Raw genomic sequence first — 17,351 nt, forward strand, 5'->3', positions numbered from 1 at the left:
ACAAGATTTTCAGGGACAAAAAGAAAAGAACTTGTTCAGCAAAATGAGCTCAGCTGTGCTTTCATCATCAAATCTTTCTGGACCCATGACCATGCACTTTTACAAGAACTAAAAGCCTAAAAAACGATGCATTTTGTGATATTGGGGTTTAGTGACTGAAGAAACATGGTAATGCATGAAATCATATTGACATAATCGGTAGAAACACAAACAATGGCATAAAAATCTGAGCTTGAAGGAAAAAGAAACCTCAGAAAGTTGCAAACTTGCAGGATTAAATTTCACAATGGTTTCAGGAAAAATCACCGGAAGGGAAGCCCAGCAAAGCTGTCTGAAAGAAGAAAGCAAGAACTCTCTGGAAGTAAATCGGAAGTGGGAAGAATTGTTTTTGTTCCCAACAGAGTAATTCGTTGTTAGCTAAAATGGGCTGGGAATTGGTGTTGGGCTGGCGTCAATATATACATACAGTACCATCTTTGGTACGACACATATCATAGCTCAAGTTGGTGACTTGTGTTTATGAATGGGGCACTCATACACTGTGTCATGTGTACCTACCTACTCATTTGATTTCTTACACGAATAAATAGAAAGAAAAAAAAAATTAAAATGGGTGTGTAATGAAGAATTAGTAAATATTAAAACGTCACGAATTAGTAAATGTTAAAGCATTAGACAAATGCTAAAGAGAGTCGTGGTTTTTGTCGAATCGATTTTTTTACTCAATTTAGCAGAAAATCAATTAAGTCGACAATACAAAACAACTGTTAAGGCCATCATTAGAGGTCATAAAGGTGAAGAGAAAAGAATATGTATGCATTCGATACTTAAACGAACTATATTGTTATCGGTAATTCGTAACTCTTACAAATTTAATATGTCAAACTAAAATACCCGTGGTGGATAAGCAAACGATCACAAACATCCTATGCCATATTCTTCTAATTGCATTTGATCAGTATATCGGTGATGTCCAATAACACAACTTTATTGCTTAAGAAATAGAGGAAGAAAATGCAAGAGAAACACAAGAACAACTAACAAGAGAATAAAGAAGAGGCAATATCAAATCTTGCATCTTGGGAACCTTGTGCTTGTAATAATTCTTTCACATGGTGGGTTCGAGTTTGGTGGCTATTTCCAAAGCATTTGTACACTAAGAGATTTGGGAATTTGAACTAAAAATTGCAGACTGAAAAGCATTGACGATTGCTAAGTTCATCATCCTAAAACCAGTATGGAGAAAAATGATCAGGTACAGAATGCACGCATCATGTGATGTGATTGTTTACATAATATATGGTGCATAAGTGACCAAATCCTTTGCTTAGGTAGCTGCTGCTGCTTTCTCTTTTTTTTTTAATTCAATAATCAGATTATACTTTGGATATTAATATCTGTAACATAGATCAATTTCTCATTTTCTTCATGCTAATCATAGGATTAATCTCCCAGTTTGAAATTGTATCATTTGCCGTGTGACGTTTGGCCCTATGTAACAGAGAGTTGAATTGAATAAATAGGAATGGTCAAGTACTCAAAGTTGATTGACTTAATATTTAGGCACCACCCAGCTTTAAATTCAAAGAGTCTAAGATGTGAGGCAGATTATATGGCTCAAACCAATCAAGTGTCAACTGTCCAGAGCTGCCAAGGACCTGAATAGCCTTATCATCAAGTCAAATATAACATCCTTCTTCATATACAAATCTCAATATTGATATCATCATCTGCTTCTTCTTCTTCGTTGTCTTTCCCAACAATTGCAAACTCCCAAATGAATCATCAAAATTACTTATCATTCTTTCCCCCATTTATAAACCTCTATGTTCTCATCTTCTTTCTCATATCAGAAACCTCATTTGCTGTGGATTTTCACTTTGAAAACTGCAGTGTGCCCAAGACTTGTGGCGGCCAAAACATATGCTTTCCGTTCTTCATTCCAGGCCAGCAAGAACCCTACTGCGGCTTCCCGGGGTTTCAACTCTCCTGCATCGATGGATACCCTACTCTTCAGTTGGCTGGAGATGAGTACTTGGTCCACAATATCAGTTACCAACACCAGACTCTTGTCGTCTCAAACGCTGCACTTTCAAACTCAAACACATCGGTTTGTATTCCATCAGTCCAAACTTAACCTTTCCTACTGATCAGTATGACCTTGTTGAGAACCAAAAAGAAATCGTTTTGCTATATGATTGCAACTCTGCTTTGGTTGATGAGTCGTTTTCCGATGAGTACAAAATCGGTTGCTTTAAGCAAACAATGGCTAGGACGAATAGTAGTTCAGTTCTGGCGCTGCCTGGGGATCAACAACAATTGTTAGCTAACGTGTCTGACAAGTGTGGAAGAGAAGTGGTGGTAATTCCGGTTGAAGATTATGCAACTAATGAGTTGGATATTGAAGAGGTTTTGAAAAGAGGGTTTAAGCTGAAATGGTTAGCAAGCAACTGCAGCCGGTGTGAGGACAGTGGAGGCAAGTGTGGTTTTGATTCCGAGTCCCGTCATTTCCGCTGTTTCTGCCCAGATAGGCCTCATCTTGTCAGCTGTAAAGGTAAAGGTTAGTCCTTTTTATGTGTCTTGCTTCTTGTTCTTCCTTTTTAATGAATGTTTTCAGTTCATCGTTAGACAGATTATTACTGCCATTGATGCTAGGGAGGTGTCTAATTCATGCAATACATTTAGATCTGTTAGTCTAAGTGTCTAACTAGTAAACCAGGCGGCTCTTGAGTAGTGAATCATCAACTTGCTAGCTAACAAGAGCATTAGGATTTACTGGTTTAGGAGAAAGAAACGAAAGAGAATTATTCATAATAATTGAGAATCAAATAAATGGTTGTTAATATAAAAAGAGGTTAGATTAGAACTGTGAGTATCAGAGGTTAACTAGTACATCAATTTTCGATAAGGACAGCACCTTTGAGATACTGAAGAGATATGGATGGATTCCGGTGTAGGTAGGCCTTACCAATTAGTGCACCTAGCTAGTGGGAATCGATATCTAATTAATGCCTCCCATTTTTGTTCAACCTTTTGGTTTCTATGTCACACGTAGTCAGCCATTTGTGGATCACAGAATGAAGAAAAAGTGCTAAAACCAAATCTTCCGGTTTCCACTGTGCAGTCACATCAACATACCAGACCATTTCTTCTAGAGAATAACTAAACCAAATCTTGTTTAAGGAAGAACAAGTAATTTTGTGGAGAGATTAGAGTTTAAAACTTTACACCTACTGCTATGAGCCTATGAGTCACATTCAATGCCACCAATCTGCTGGTCATCCCTCACCAGCCATTCTTGACCAAAACCCCTACGAACTATATCTCTGCCAGTTGTATATTGATCCCTATTAGGTGCGACTGTATCTTTTACCTAAAGACTCCTGAAAATTAACCAGCTAATTCGCCGATACAATAGTTTATCCCATAAAGTTTGAGATACTGCAGGAATTCAGAAGTGGCAAGAGACTTTCTAGGAATGAAAGTAACTTGATGATGAAGATTCTTACCTCATTTGGCAATTGGAATGCATGATGAGTTTCGATGACTTTGTGCTGTTTAAAGGCAGAGAGACTGAGTCATACGAATTCTGAGTGCCATTGACGTGCATTAACTTCAAGTCTTCCTTGTGTTTAAAACTCAAAAGGGTTGTAGAAACTTGTAATGAGAAGACCCTTTTTAGATTGAATTAGGAATACAAAGTATGTTTTGGCTTGTTTTATCTTGACATTTATACAGTGACAACTAAAAGTGTAGTACTTTTAGTTCTGTTGGTCAATGCCTATACGATTCTCGAACTGATATTTAGTTTCAAGATCATCTCAAAGCTTCACCTATGTCAATAAGTGAAGGTGGACTCATCGCTCGTGTCAATTCTGACTTAGGAGTTGAGCAACAATGCATTAGTGAAGACAAGTAGGCAACAATTGAGTAATGTCCTGCAGTATTAAGCTAGTAAAGGATTTCTAAGGCCATCTCCCGTAGGAGAGGGATACATTGGGGTCAGGGCTATAATTTAGCTCTAAAAATATTGTTTTTTATTCATAAAGTACTAAACTATCTTCAGTATGAAAGACCAAATTTTTGACATTTCTAATATTTTATGGTTTCGTCGTCACATTAATTCTTAAATAAACTTTTTGCATTGTTTGTGAATATATTAACACAATAAGATATCAACCATTTATTGCATATTAATTAATTACATAGCATTGATTTTAAGTCAGGAGAATTTGCCGTTGTAATGAGATGAGAATAAAATCATCTAATAGAAAGTTGACAATTGTTATAATTTGGGTCATCATCAATCAACTCATATGCAAACTATAGTTTTTCAATCTGATTTGGGACCACATTTTGCTTTGGCCTAGGCTAGCCAAAAGGCTATGTCTAGCCCTTTTGATGGCCCTTCGGCTTTTTTATGGATGGCCCTTTAGCTTTTTTCAGATTTGTTGTTGGAGACTAAAATAAAATCAAAATTTAGGATTTTGCCCTATAACCTCTATTTCTGGAGATGGCCTAAGGTTGTCGGGATACGGTTAGTATATAAAGCTTCTGCCTTGGCTCGGTAGCAAGCACCTATAAATAGCAGGTTCTTCTAGAATGAAACAGTATAATTTTGAGTTTCCAGCAAACCAATTCTTTATGATATCATGTTCGGATGTTCCTGATACTCTTCAACTCTGACTGATCCAATCAGGTTTGTTGGATTGCTAATTTCTTCAAACCGCGGTTGTTTGATTTAATTAAACTTTTAAGCAATTTCTGATAGTAAGTTAGTGAAGGAAGTATGAGGTTTTTCAAGACTAGACTCACTAGAGATTGAGTTCATGAAACCTAGTCTTCAGAATGTTGGTTGCAGAGTCATAACATTTGAATAAGTGCAACAAAGTAGGAGAAAAGGTTGGCAGTGTTCCAGTTCTGGATGTGCTTTCTAACAAGCCCATCTGTTTAGTCTCATCATGACGGATGACATTCTGCCTTATTGTTTTCAATCTAATTTTCAAGAACCAGCGAAGGCTTTTATACATTTCGTTCATCTAGTAAAGGTTTCGTTCCGTTTAGCTTCAAACCAGAGAAGAGAATAAATCTCCATTAGATTGAAGAAGCCCCAGGCAAGAGGGCACTATATATAAAGAAATGACAAATGATTTTCCTTCATCTATGACTAACACCACCCTTATAAACACGTTATCCTCCAATTCCCTTTCCTACTTGCCCCATCAAAACCGCCAGAACATGACAATTGGGCATCATTCACGTCTGTATTACGTTTTCTTAATGCAACTGTTGATATTCTTGTAATGTAATTTGGTATCAAACATTTCTTAGACTGAAAATTTCAATATTTCGGAACACTATGTTACTGTCGCTGTCGATATTAGTTTATGATGAGAGAGAACCTTATATGAGCATTCCCTGCAGTAAACGTTATGACCAGAATCGATGATTTTTACGGCTTGTTCACACTAAGGAATACCTAAAAGATCCCCAAAGCAAGGTTCACGTCTGCCGTAATATGAGTGGTTCGAGGGAGTTGCAACTTGTGAGGGTTTTTTCTTACGGCCATTATTTCATTTTGAATAATATCATGGTTTGAAGAGTCAAGGAGTTAGTCAAGTCTTCCTAGTGATCTGGGTCAATGGTGAAGTTGGGAAGGAAACTCACTCATGCAAAGGCTTTAAGCCAGCCAATCAGCAGAGTGTTTGTCAAGCTTTTCCTGAGGTCGGTGCCCACATCTTGTTCCAAGTCTTCCTGTCTAATTCCTAAGTCAAATACCGTGTTAAACAGAGCACTCCGACTCTTGTTCAAAAAAAAAAAAAACAGAGCACTCTTGACTCAATATGTTAGTGTAGAACTAAGGAATTGAAGTAAACAGTTGATCAGTCATGTTCTGAAGTAGAGAAGTAGGTGTTTTTCTTTTAGTGGTAGCCTTCTAGGATCAGCTGGAAGTTCTTGTTGGATGGCTACCATAGCTGTGTTTATTCTCTATGTCTTCACTCATTTTCTGGTTTTTTACTCTGCTGAGAGTTGTCCAGCCTTCTTCTGTAATGAAATAGTAAGCAAGATCTCCTTCCCCTTCAAAAATGAAACGCAGAAGTCCCCTGAATGCGGATATTACACTGTTAATTGTTCTGACCCCCATAGTCCGAAGATCCAACTCAAAGAGGGAGGATACTGGTTTCAATTTGAAAGCATCAGTCAATTGCTTACCGTTTCTATCAATGACAGCAAGCTTCAGGAGCGCATAAAGAGCTTAAAAGAAGATACCTGTGATGATGATCTTTTCAATTTTTTAAGTCTTCCGATGCACTCTACTCCTATCGTCGAAATATCCACACACAACCTCACCCTGTACAGATGCAACAACACCCGGGACAAATCTGTTTACGAGGATCCTAACTATGCTTGCAGGAGTGAAAATTATACTTACTATACTGTATCAGATAATAGTTTAGACTGCTCAGCCATTCATATCCCCATACTTCCACATTCTCCTTCCGATGTTTATAATCTTTCAGCATTGACTGCTAAATTCCCCCTTCATGTGCAATTTACCAAAGAGTGTACTCAGTGCTATACTACTGGAGGTAAATGCTTTGATTACTCTGGAGAGCTCAACTGTTACCGTCGTGAATGCTGGGATGATGAGAAGGGAGTATACAAATGTGACAAAGCAGGTAAATGCATCGAAATTTTTGTGCATAAATGTAGATGCTTCCCGCACTTACATCACCGTTTGTCTTGCTCTGTCCTGCGGTCCTGCCATACTCCATTGCCGTTTCTCCAGTGGTATTCTTCAGAAAATAGGAAGTAATTTATTGTAGGGACTAACTGTACGATAAATTTATCTTCTTATTATGGAATGTTTATCTATGCCACTGAAATCTTCTCTTCTTTAGCTGACAACAGTTTTTGCTTTGTTGCAGGAAATGATCAGGATTTGAAGCTAGGACTTGGTAAGATAGATCTCTTCAATTAAATATCTTATTGTTATGGATAGCATAGTAACAAGTGTTTGAATCCATGCAAACCAAATCATTCCCATGTGCCTCCGTGAGAGGATTACTCTGCTAAGTATATCATAGAATGGACACACTTTGAATAACTCAAAATTTCAAGTAGTCCACTTATGATGCCTCCTTTCTTCAGTCCTCAAGTTCCTGAACACGTTCGAGAAACAAATTTACCTAGGCTTTAAAACATACCTTTCATCAGATTCAATTTTCTCTCCAAGTAACCAGTGATGTATAGTACTTTTACAACTGATTTGTTGTAGTCCATGCATTCCTTTGGTTTAGAAGCTTGACCTCTTTCACCTGTATGCAATAGGTATTGGACTTGGAGGTCCAGCACTCCTTGGAGTCCTCGCAGCATCCTTTTTTCTTTTCAGGCGTTACAAAAAAAAGCTCGCTTCTTCAAACGTACCCTCCAGGGACATTTCTTCTCAGCCGTACTCGAAATCAGACCTAGAAGGCGGCAATGCCTACTTTGGTGTTTCGGTCTTCACCTACGAGGAACTTGAAGAAGCCACTAATCATTTTGACTGTGAAAAGGAGCTTGGAGATGGAGGTTTTGGAACTGTCTACTATGGTAAGAGAACATTCTGTATTTGTCTTGTTTAGAACAAAATAATATATCAGCTCCATTAGGCAAAACTAAAGAGATGAATGAAGCTTAATACTATCTGCATCATCTTACTACGCCTTTTTGCTGCATCTAATATAGGCAAACTGAAAGATGGCAGGGAAGTTGCAGTCAAGCGTTTATATGAGCACAATTGCAAACGTGTGGAACAGTTTATGAATGAAATTGAAATTCTCACTCGTCTGCGCCACAAAAACTTAGTCTCCCTCTATGGTTGCACTTCACGCCGCAGCCGTGAACTCATACTCGTCTATGAATACATTCCCAATGGCACTGTTGCTGATCATCTCCATGGTGACTTAGCAGAACGTGGTTCACTGACATGGCCTATTCGTATGAGCATTGCCATCGAAACTGCCTATGCATTGTCTTACCTCCATGTTTCTGACATTGTGCATCGTGATGTGAAGACTACCAACATTCTCCTTGACAACAACTTTACTGTTAAAGTTGCTGATTTTGGGCTCTCGCGGCTTTTCCCCCTTGATGTCACTCATGTCTCTACTGCTCCACAAGGTACCCCTGGTTATGTTGACCCAGAGTATCACCAGTGTTACCAGCTAACCAGCAAGAGTGATGTTTATAGTTTTGGGGTTGTCCTCATTGAGCTGATATCATCTCTGCCAGCAGTTGATATAACTAGGCATAGGCATGAGATCAATTTGTCTAACATAGCCATAAACAAGATACAAAGAGGTTTATACAGTGAGCTGGTAGATTCATGTCTTGGTTTTGAGTCAGATCATGAAGTTAAAAGGATGACAATTGCAGTCGCAGAGTTGGCTTTCCAATGTTTGCAGCAGGACAATGATGCAAGGCCTACCATGTCTGAGGTTTTGGAAACGTTGCAGATGATTGAAAGTGGAAAAGATGTTCCACAGAATCCGAAGGTCTTTGATGATGTTGAGATGACAACGAGCATACAGCCACCACCTTCACCAGAATGTGATGAGCTTCAGTTGTTGAAGAACATGAAGCCGCCATGTTCACCGATCTCCGTGACCCAAAACTGGCCTAGCACTAGGTCTACTACACCCAATGCCAGTTGCTGATTTCTATTGAACTCCCATATCAATTAGATGGGTTAAATATGATATCTACTCGTCTACTTGATTTGTTAGTAATAGGAAAACATATCCAATTAGGCACATCACTGCTAGGTAAGGCACGGGAAATGTGTATATTAAATGGAGTTACTGTCCTTGTGTTCATATAACCATATTTTGCTTAAATATCAGACCAAGATTTTCCATTTAGAACCTGGAGTTTTGGCTTTGGCCTAGCCTTTTGAATACATACTTATGGTTTTTCTAACATCCTCAATCTACTAAACTTAGTCCTCTTGGACTGTGATAGCGAAAGATGATAAGTTTGTATCACTCTGTGATTGAAGAAAGTTTGTATTTTTTTTTTTTTTTTTTTTTGTAGGATGACAAAGTTTGATTAGTCTCATACAGAATTGGATTTTTTCTACGAGTTTTCAGTCAGAAGAGAATTACTTGAATAATTGCTAGGTATTGAGAGAATAATGACAACACTGTAGCTCATCTATGTCTGAGTATGAACTCAGACTAGAAGCAGGCTAGCTTATATCAATGGACAGTGAAGTCTTGTGTCATTGTTTTTGAAGAGTCAAGACCTAAGGTCTATCTGGTACTAGTCAATGTTGAAGATGAGGAGGAAACTACCTCTTCCAATGAAAGGTTCCAAGTCTTTCCATCACCAATTTCCAAGTCAAGTAAGCTAGCGTGTTACAAACTTTACTTACCAACATCTTAAAAGAACTCTTCTTCAACAGCTTTCTTGTGGTTGTTCAGCTGAGAATTCTAGGATGGCTCCAGTCACTTTGTTTATTTCATTTCTTCTCACTAGTTTTGCTGTTCTTCACTCTGCTCAAGAAGACAGAAACTACACACGTTGTCAACCCTACTTATGTAATGATGTATTTGGCAGCCTCTCTTTCCCCTTCAAGTCTAAGGAACAACCTCCCGAATGCGGATTGTATTCTGTTGATTGTTCTGAAGTGCCTCCGAAGATCCAACTTAAAGAGGGAGGATACTGGCATGAAATTACAAGCCTCTCCAACAATACTATTTCGAATGTTTCAGTGATCATCAGCGAAGAGCTTCGAGAGCGCTTGGCAAGTAAACCTTGCGATGATGAAAGCATTGGGGATTTAAGTCTTATCTGCCCTTCTCCACCATTTAAAGTGTTCATCACACACTATCAGACCCTGTTAAAATGCAGCAATCCCCTGATGAACACAACTTCTTATAAGGATCTGGATCTTAAATTCGGCTGCAGAAGCCCTATCCATCGATATTATTATTATTATGTTTCTTCCAACTATGTACAAAGTCCTTATTGGCCTCGGTCACAGTGCTCAGTTGTTTCGCTCCCTCTTCTTACGGGTTGGAATCTTTCGAATCAACCTTCCTCTAATTTCGCTCCTGACTTCATCTCTCCTAACTTCCGGTTTCAAGTGACAGTACCCAAAGAATGTTATGAACGCATTGCAACAGGAGGCATTTGCCAGGTACACGAGGAAGAAACAGAAACTACTTGTTTACCTGCACCAAGTCCTGCTCCAAGTCCTGCACCAAGTCCTGCACCAAGTCCACCAACAGGTACAACTACACAAGTTTAGTCGCCAAAAAATCAACCTTTGTTCTTTCTATGTCATGCCTTTGCAATTTCGTTGATCCAAAGAGTTTTCATATGATTGTCATCTGTTTTTGTTGTCTTCTTTTCTTATCTAACAAGTAACAACCATTTTACCTGCAGGAGGAAACTTGCAGCTGAAGCTAGGACTAGGTAAGAACAATATCTCTTCAATTGAAATCTATTTCATTCAACTCGATTAATTAAACAGTATCATGTCATGATATGAAAAGCTTTGAATAACACCATAGTTCTTTCCAATATGAATTGTCACTAAGAGCTTGTAAGCTGTAACTGAGCATATTCTCGTCCCCATGATCCCTGGCTAAAGGTTTTAAAAGCATCTGTTGTTAGCTTTCGGCACTAGAAGGCAGTAAACTGTAGTAAATACTGGGAGTAGAAAATCTAGCCACATCCCAATCCCAGATCAAACTCAACTGTCTCCTTCAAGCAACCAGTGTAATAAACTATGAAGGGTATTTTATTCCATTCTTTAGTCATCTGCTTCAAAGTTCATCTTTCTCATTTGCATGCTTTAGGTATCGGACTTGGAGTACCAACACTTCTTGCAGCATGCTTCTTTATTCTGTGGTGTTACAGACAAAAATGTGCTTCTAAAAACTTGGTATTATCAAGGAACACTCCAAATTCAGACCTAGAAGGGCGCAGCGTGTACCTTGGTGTTCCAGTCTTCACCTATAAAGAACTTGAGGAAGCAACTAATCATTTTGATTGTGAGAAAGAAATTGGAGACGGAGGTTTTGGAATTGTATATCATGGTAAGAGCAAGCATTCTATGTTTCTGCTAATTTCTTTTCCTTCAAGCTATATTAGGCAAGTAATTTGAACACCATGTGCTTACCTCTTTGGTCCATCTGATTCAGGCAAACTCAAAGATGGCCGCGAAGTTGCAGTCAAGCGATTATACGAGCACAACTACAGACGTGCAGAACAATTTATGAATGAAATTGAAATTCTTACCCATCTGCGCCACAAAAATTTAGTTACCCTCTATGGATGTACTTCACGCCACAGCCGTGATCTCCTTCTTGTATACGAGTACATTGCCAATGGCACTGTTGCTGATCATCTCCATGGAGACCGAGCTGCCACAGGCTCACTCACGTGGCCTATACGCATGAGCATTGCCAAAGAAACTGCAAGTGCATTGTATTACCTACATGCTTCGGATATAGTACACCGAGATGTGAAGACTACCAACATTCTCCTTGACAACAACTTCACTGTTAAAGTTGCTGATTTTGGTATCTCCCGGTTTTTCCCCCTTGATGCCACTCATGTCTCAACTGCTCCACAAGGGACTCCTGGTTATGTTGATCCAGAGTATCACCAATGCTACCAGCTAACTCCCAAGAGTGATGTTTATAGCTTTGGGGTTGTTCTCATTGAGCTTATATCATCATTACCAGCAGTTGATATAACGAGGCACAGGGAGGAAATCAATCTGTCAAACATAGCCATAAACAGGATTCAAAATGGCTTATACAGTGAGCTGGTGGATTCATGTCTTGGTTTTGAGTCAGATCATGAAGTTAAAAGGATGACAATTGCAGTAGCAGACTTGGCTTTTCAATGTCTTCAGCAGGATAGTGATGCAAGGCCTACAATGTGTGAGGTTTTGGAGGCTTTGAAGAAAACCGAAAGCAGGAACGATGTTCCAAGGGATCTAAACCCAGCATTCTGTGATGCAGGGATGGGAAAGAGTATACAGCCACCTCCTTCACCCTATTCTGACCGGATTGAGTTGAAGAACACGAAGGCACAATCTTCACCAAATTCTGTGATAGGAAAATGGACTAGCAGTAGTTCTACTACACCTAATGTCAGTGCCTGATACTCATCAATCAGCATCTGCAGATTCAAGTAAATATAGGTTTATACTTCATGGAGTTGCTGTTTTCTTTTTTCTTCTTTTTGGGGGGTAAACAAATAGAAGCAATTGCTATCTGTGTTCATATTTCATAGTTTGCATATAGTGTTCCATAATAGACCTCCTTGCAGTTTGGCTTGGAGTTTTTCTGACTTTGGTACACTTCATTCTATTTATCTATTCAATTTTGGACATGTATGATATTACAAGATTTATATTTATTCTCTTTTTATTGAGCTAGTCTTCATTCAACATTTGTGTCTTTAAAATTGGATATTAACAAAGACAGACACTCTCAAACGCCAAGTCTTCAAAGCCGGCCGAATAACAGCAGTCAACAAGCATAGAAACTCAGAACTAAGTCTTAATCATCTCAACCTATAGTTCTAACTCTTCTGTTTCCAATTTCCAAGTATAGTGAGAACTTGCTCAATATTCTTTGAAGAATTCAAACTGCTAGTATATGATCCAACAGTCTGGTTCCGAAATCATAGAGGTTTCTTTCGTGGTGCTTCGTTCAGCTGGAAAGTTTGGATGGCTCCGGTGGCTTTGTTTATGTTCTCTGTTCTCAGTCATCTTCTAGTTCTTCACTACGTTGAGGGAACAAAAAGTTGTCCATCCTACTTCTGTAATGACCTAGTAGGTAATATTCATTTCCCTTTCAAAAACAGTTCACATCCTCCTGAATGCGGGCTGTACACAGTTGATTGCTCCAACCCTTCTCGTCCGAAGATCCAACTGATAGAGGGAGGATACTGGCATGAATTCGATAGCATTTCTCAAACAAATTCAGTTCATATCAACGACAGAGAGCTACTAAGCCCCTTGCCAATAGATCACTGCAGTGATGAAGTTCTCAAGGATATGAGTCTTCCCAGCCCCTCTCCACTCTTTGATCTATTGTTCACACACAATCTGACCCTCTTCAAATGTAACCTGGCTCTGGAAACTCCTGGTACAGATCTAACCTTAGGGTGCTTCAATACTAAGCATACTTATTATACTTCATACAATAAAAGTATACCAATTCCGGCACCACCATGTTCAATCTCTCATATTCCCATCCTTCCCAATAAATCTACTCTTCTAGCATTGACTACTGAGTTCTCCCTTCAAGTGCAAGTAACCAAGGAATGTTACGACTGTTTTGAAAAAAGACAAGGCAGATGCCTGATTGTCGATGGAAAATTTGAATGTTCCAGAAAAGGTACATATACTGGAGTAGATGTCCAGAGATTAGATTCTAATTAAAAGTTCACATGACATGCTGACTTCCCTTTATTTTCTCTCTACCTTAAATGTTCCAAGAAATATGCAGCATTTCATGTCATGTAAACTTCATAAGCATAAATTATCTTTGTTTTAGCTAACAGTGGGTTTTTCAATATTAAGGTCCAGGAAATGGCTTGAGATGGAAGCTAGGTCTAGGTAAGATCAGTATCACTGGTTCACTATTGTAACACATGGAAAACACATAATTCCCAAGTGCCTCAAAAGATGAAGTTTCTAAGCAGATCCTTACTCCTTTTTTCTTGTCATGACAATAATCTCTCTCTTTTAAGGTTTAGGCATTGGAATTGGAGGTGCTGCACTTCTTGCGGGAGGCTTAGTCATTCTGTTGGGAAAAAATAAAAGGAATGCTTCTTTGAACTTCCTCTCAAGAAACATTTCTTCTCAGCCCTACTCAAACTCAGACCTAGAAGGAGACGGTGCCTACTTTGGTCTTTCAGTCATCGCCTACAACGAACTTGAAGAAGCCACTAATCATTTTGATAGCAAAAAGGAACTTGGAGATGGAGGGTTTGGAACTGTCTACCATGGTAAGAGTTCAGCATTCAGTTTGTTATCAAAACAAAGAACAAAAAACTTCTATCTTATAATTACTGAGGGGCAGGTATCCATAACAGCGTACTGAATGACATTTCTTTGATCCTTCTAACATAGGGAAACTCAAAGATGGCCGAGAAGTTGCAGTGAAGCGCTTACACGAGCACAACTACAAACGTGAGGAACAGTTTATGAATGAAATTGAAATTATTACCCGCCTGCGCCATAAAAACTTAGTCGCCCTTTATGGCTGTACTTCACGCCGCAGCCGTGAACTCCTCCTTGTGTACGAATACATTCCCAATGGCACTGTTGCTGATCATCTCCATGGTGACCTAGCACACCACGGTTTACTCACATGGCCTATTCGTATGAGCATTGCCATAGAAACTGCCAATGCATTGTCTTACCTCCATGCTTCTGATATCCTGCATCGTGATGTGAAGACTAGCAACATTCTTCTTGATAACAATTTGTGCGTAAAAGTTGCAGATTTTGGACTCTCCCGGAATTTCCCCCTTGACATCACTCATGTCTCAACTGCTCCACAAGGCACCCCTGGTTATGTTGACCCCCAGTATCATCAATGTTACCAGCTAACTAGCAAGAGTGATGTTTACAGTTTTGGGGTTGTCCTCATTGAGCTTATATCGTCCATGCCAGCAGTTGATATAACTAGGCCGAGGGATGAAATCAATTTATCTAACTTAGCGCTAGACAAGATTCAAAAAGGTTTATACAATGAGCTGTTAGATTCATCTCTTGGGTTTGAGTCAGATGATGAAGTGAAAAGGATGACAATTTTAGTGGCAGAATTGGCATTTCAATGTTTGCAGCAGGACAACAACATGAGACCTACCATGTGTGAGGTTTTGGAGACTTTGAAGATGATTGAGAGCAGGAAGGATGTTCCAGAAAATTTAAGGAGGGGATTTGAAGATGCTGAGATGAGAAGTATGCAGCCACCACCTTCACCTAATTCCGTGACCCAAAAATGGCCTAGCACCGTGTCTACTGCAACTAATACAAGTCGCTGATTTCTTTTTTATTCTATTAAGTTTCCTTATAAATGATATGACTAGGTTTCAAATTCAAGTAGCTAGATGGGGTAAAGTTTTGTTCACTTTTTTGTTGATAGAAAGAATACATCCAGTTAGACATACCAGTTCTAGGTAAAAGGCTTGAGGGAATGTACATATCAAATGCACAGTCAATGTTAATATTCTGATATATTTCACATTTCTGCCATTTTCAATTTGCAAGTGTTCTACTATGATTTAGCTTTTCTAATCACTAGTCAACTAAGGTGTTTTACAACGAACTTGCTCGATATTCCTATGCAGAATAAAAAGAGTTGAAGAAATAATTCAGAAGTACCTGGTTTGGGCTAGAGAAGTATATACTTTCTGTTTGCTGTGCTTTGTTCTGGATGTTCAGCTCCTGAGGCTTTGTTTATATTCTCTGTTCTCAGTCATCATGGCACACAAAATGGGAGGCTGGATGCCTGACAGGACCTACTGTTTTTTCTCTGCTGTACCGTATCCGAACCCTGTCTTCCAAAATAGTGTATAACTCTTAGAGAAAGGGTAGAAATTTGTATTAAACAGAGCAAATTTTCACACACACAAAGGAAAAGAAAATAAGGAGGATATTTTGAGTTTATCGTTATCATCTTTGTGTTGAACAATGCCACTCAATTTTCTTTGCTTGTGCTAACAACATTTTCCTTCACAAATTATGATGCAGGAGATAACTTGGGGTTGAAGCTAGGACTAGGTTAGATAAATAAGACCTTCAATCAAATATCTGAATACTCACAAAGGACAAGTGTTTGTACCAATGCAAACCAAATCACTCCCCAGGGCCCCAACAGAGGATTAATTTTCTAAGCAGTTTAAATATCACCATATTCTTGAAAATGGGAGGTCCCTTTTCTTCAATGCCTTCGTTCTAGAGGTTAGGCTCCCCTTTGAGGCTTTGAAAATAAGTTGGATCAAATTCTCTCTTGTAAGTTCTTAGTTGTTTGAAAATTCCATGCAATTCTTTTGTTACAGGGTGATTTTAATTTATCTCACTTGCAAGGTTTAAGTAGTGGAAATGAAACTCGGCCCTACTCAAAATGATTCAGACCTATACCGATTGATGCAAGATTTAAGTTAAAAGAGCGAAAATGATCTCATCAAGTACTGAGCACCTGATAATCAATAATTTGTGTGGAATATAAGCAATCTGACAGTTGTGTTCAGGTTTAATGTCTTTCAAAACTCTATATAGTATGTATTGCATATCAAGTGTTGTATTATGTCTTTCCGAATTCCTAATTGCTATAATTTGGCTCATCAGAAAATTCATGTATCAATCTCTAAAAGGGCACTCTGTAAGCTATCTTTAAAGTTAGTAAATAGCTAGCTTCTTCAGAATTCCCAGTATTGTGTGATGCAAGAGTTGACCTAATTGAGTGATGAAGACACCTTAGATGTGATGCCGGTTCCCACCAGAAATAGTACACGCCGTCCTGAACCCAGTTTCCCTTCCACAGATGGCAAAGAGACTGGGTGGTTGAACATGACGCCACAACCTTCACTACATTTCATTTTTCTACGCGGCCTACCACTGTCTAATGCATCAGCTAAGTTGCCAGAAGCTGATTTTTTATTTTTCTGTTCCCTTCCTGATATGAATATATATTTCGAAGCCAATTCTTATATTTAAAGTTTATATTCTACTCACCTACTTGACCTGTTGCTAAAAGGAAAACACCTAAACTAGTCAAGCATACCCCTTCTGGCTAAAGACTTGATAAAATGTACATATTAAACAAAGCTATTGATATTAACGCTCATATTCTGTGTTATATATTTCAGATTATAATGACCTATTTAGATCTCTTTGTGTTTTGGCTTCTACAACTGTCTTCTTCTTTCTGTCTCAACTGATAATCTTCTTAAGTTTTGGACTATATGATATGGTTTAACGCCTCCTCCAGCCAAAAAATATAGAAAACAGAAGCTACTAAACGTTCTAATACAATTCAACTCCCTGTACACAGTAGAACTACTCCGTATTTTCCGGTGAAAATGAAGAAGTAATGACAACAATGTAGTTCAAGAATCTAGTGGAATATAGAAAATGCAGGCTAGCTTAGCTCACTGGACAAACAAAGTCTTGTTATATCTTCACCTGCAAACAATGGTTCGAACTGACTTTTCAGTTTGTCTCCCAGTCAAACAATGAGGTGGGAGTACTGTGCCTCTTTTTCAGAACCCCACAGATTCTAGATCACAACCAAATTTGGAATTTACTTGGGAAAATGAACCCCCTCCCT

General features: G+C 38.7%; 1 pseudogene across 1 annotated transcript in view; it reads left to right on the forward strand.

Moving 5' to 3' along the window:
• The first annotated feature begins 1,620 nt into the window (after positions 1 to 1,620).
• The window catches only part of LOC101290772, a 32,743-nt pseudogene continuing 17,012 nt past the window's right edge, over positions 1,621 to 17,351 (forward strand). Inside the window, exons 1-10 of the transcript XR_184796.1 lie at positions 1,621 to 2,554; positions 6,930 to 6,959; positions 7,333 to 7,593; positions 7,729 to 8,691; positions 9,278 to 9,385; positions 9,465 to 10,274; positions 10,848 to 11,087; positions 11,193 to 12,151; positions 13,878 to 14,019; positions 14,144 to 14,980. The product of XR_184796.1 is annotated as an uncharacterized LOC101290772 (transcript). The remainder of the gene's footprint in view (positions 2,555 to 6,929; positions 6,960 to 7,332; positions 7,594 to 7,728; positions 8,692 to 9,277; positions 9,386 to 9,464; positions 10,275 to 10,847; positions 11,088 to 11,192; positions 12,152 to 13,877; positions 14,020 to 14,143; positions 14,981 to 17,351) is intronic.

The sequence above is a fragment of the Fragaria vesca genome, linkage group LG5 (genome assembly GCF_000184155.1).
Source record: "Fragaria vesca subsp. vesca linkage group LG5, FraVesHawaii_1.0, whole genome shotgun sequence".
Taxonomy (NCBI): Eukaryota; Viridiplantae; Streptophyta; class Magnoliopsida; order Rosales; family Rosaceae; genus Fragaria; species Fragaria vesca.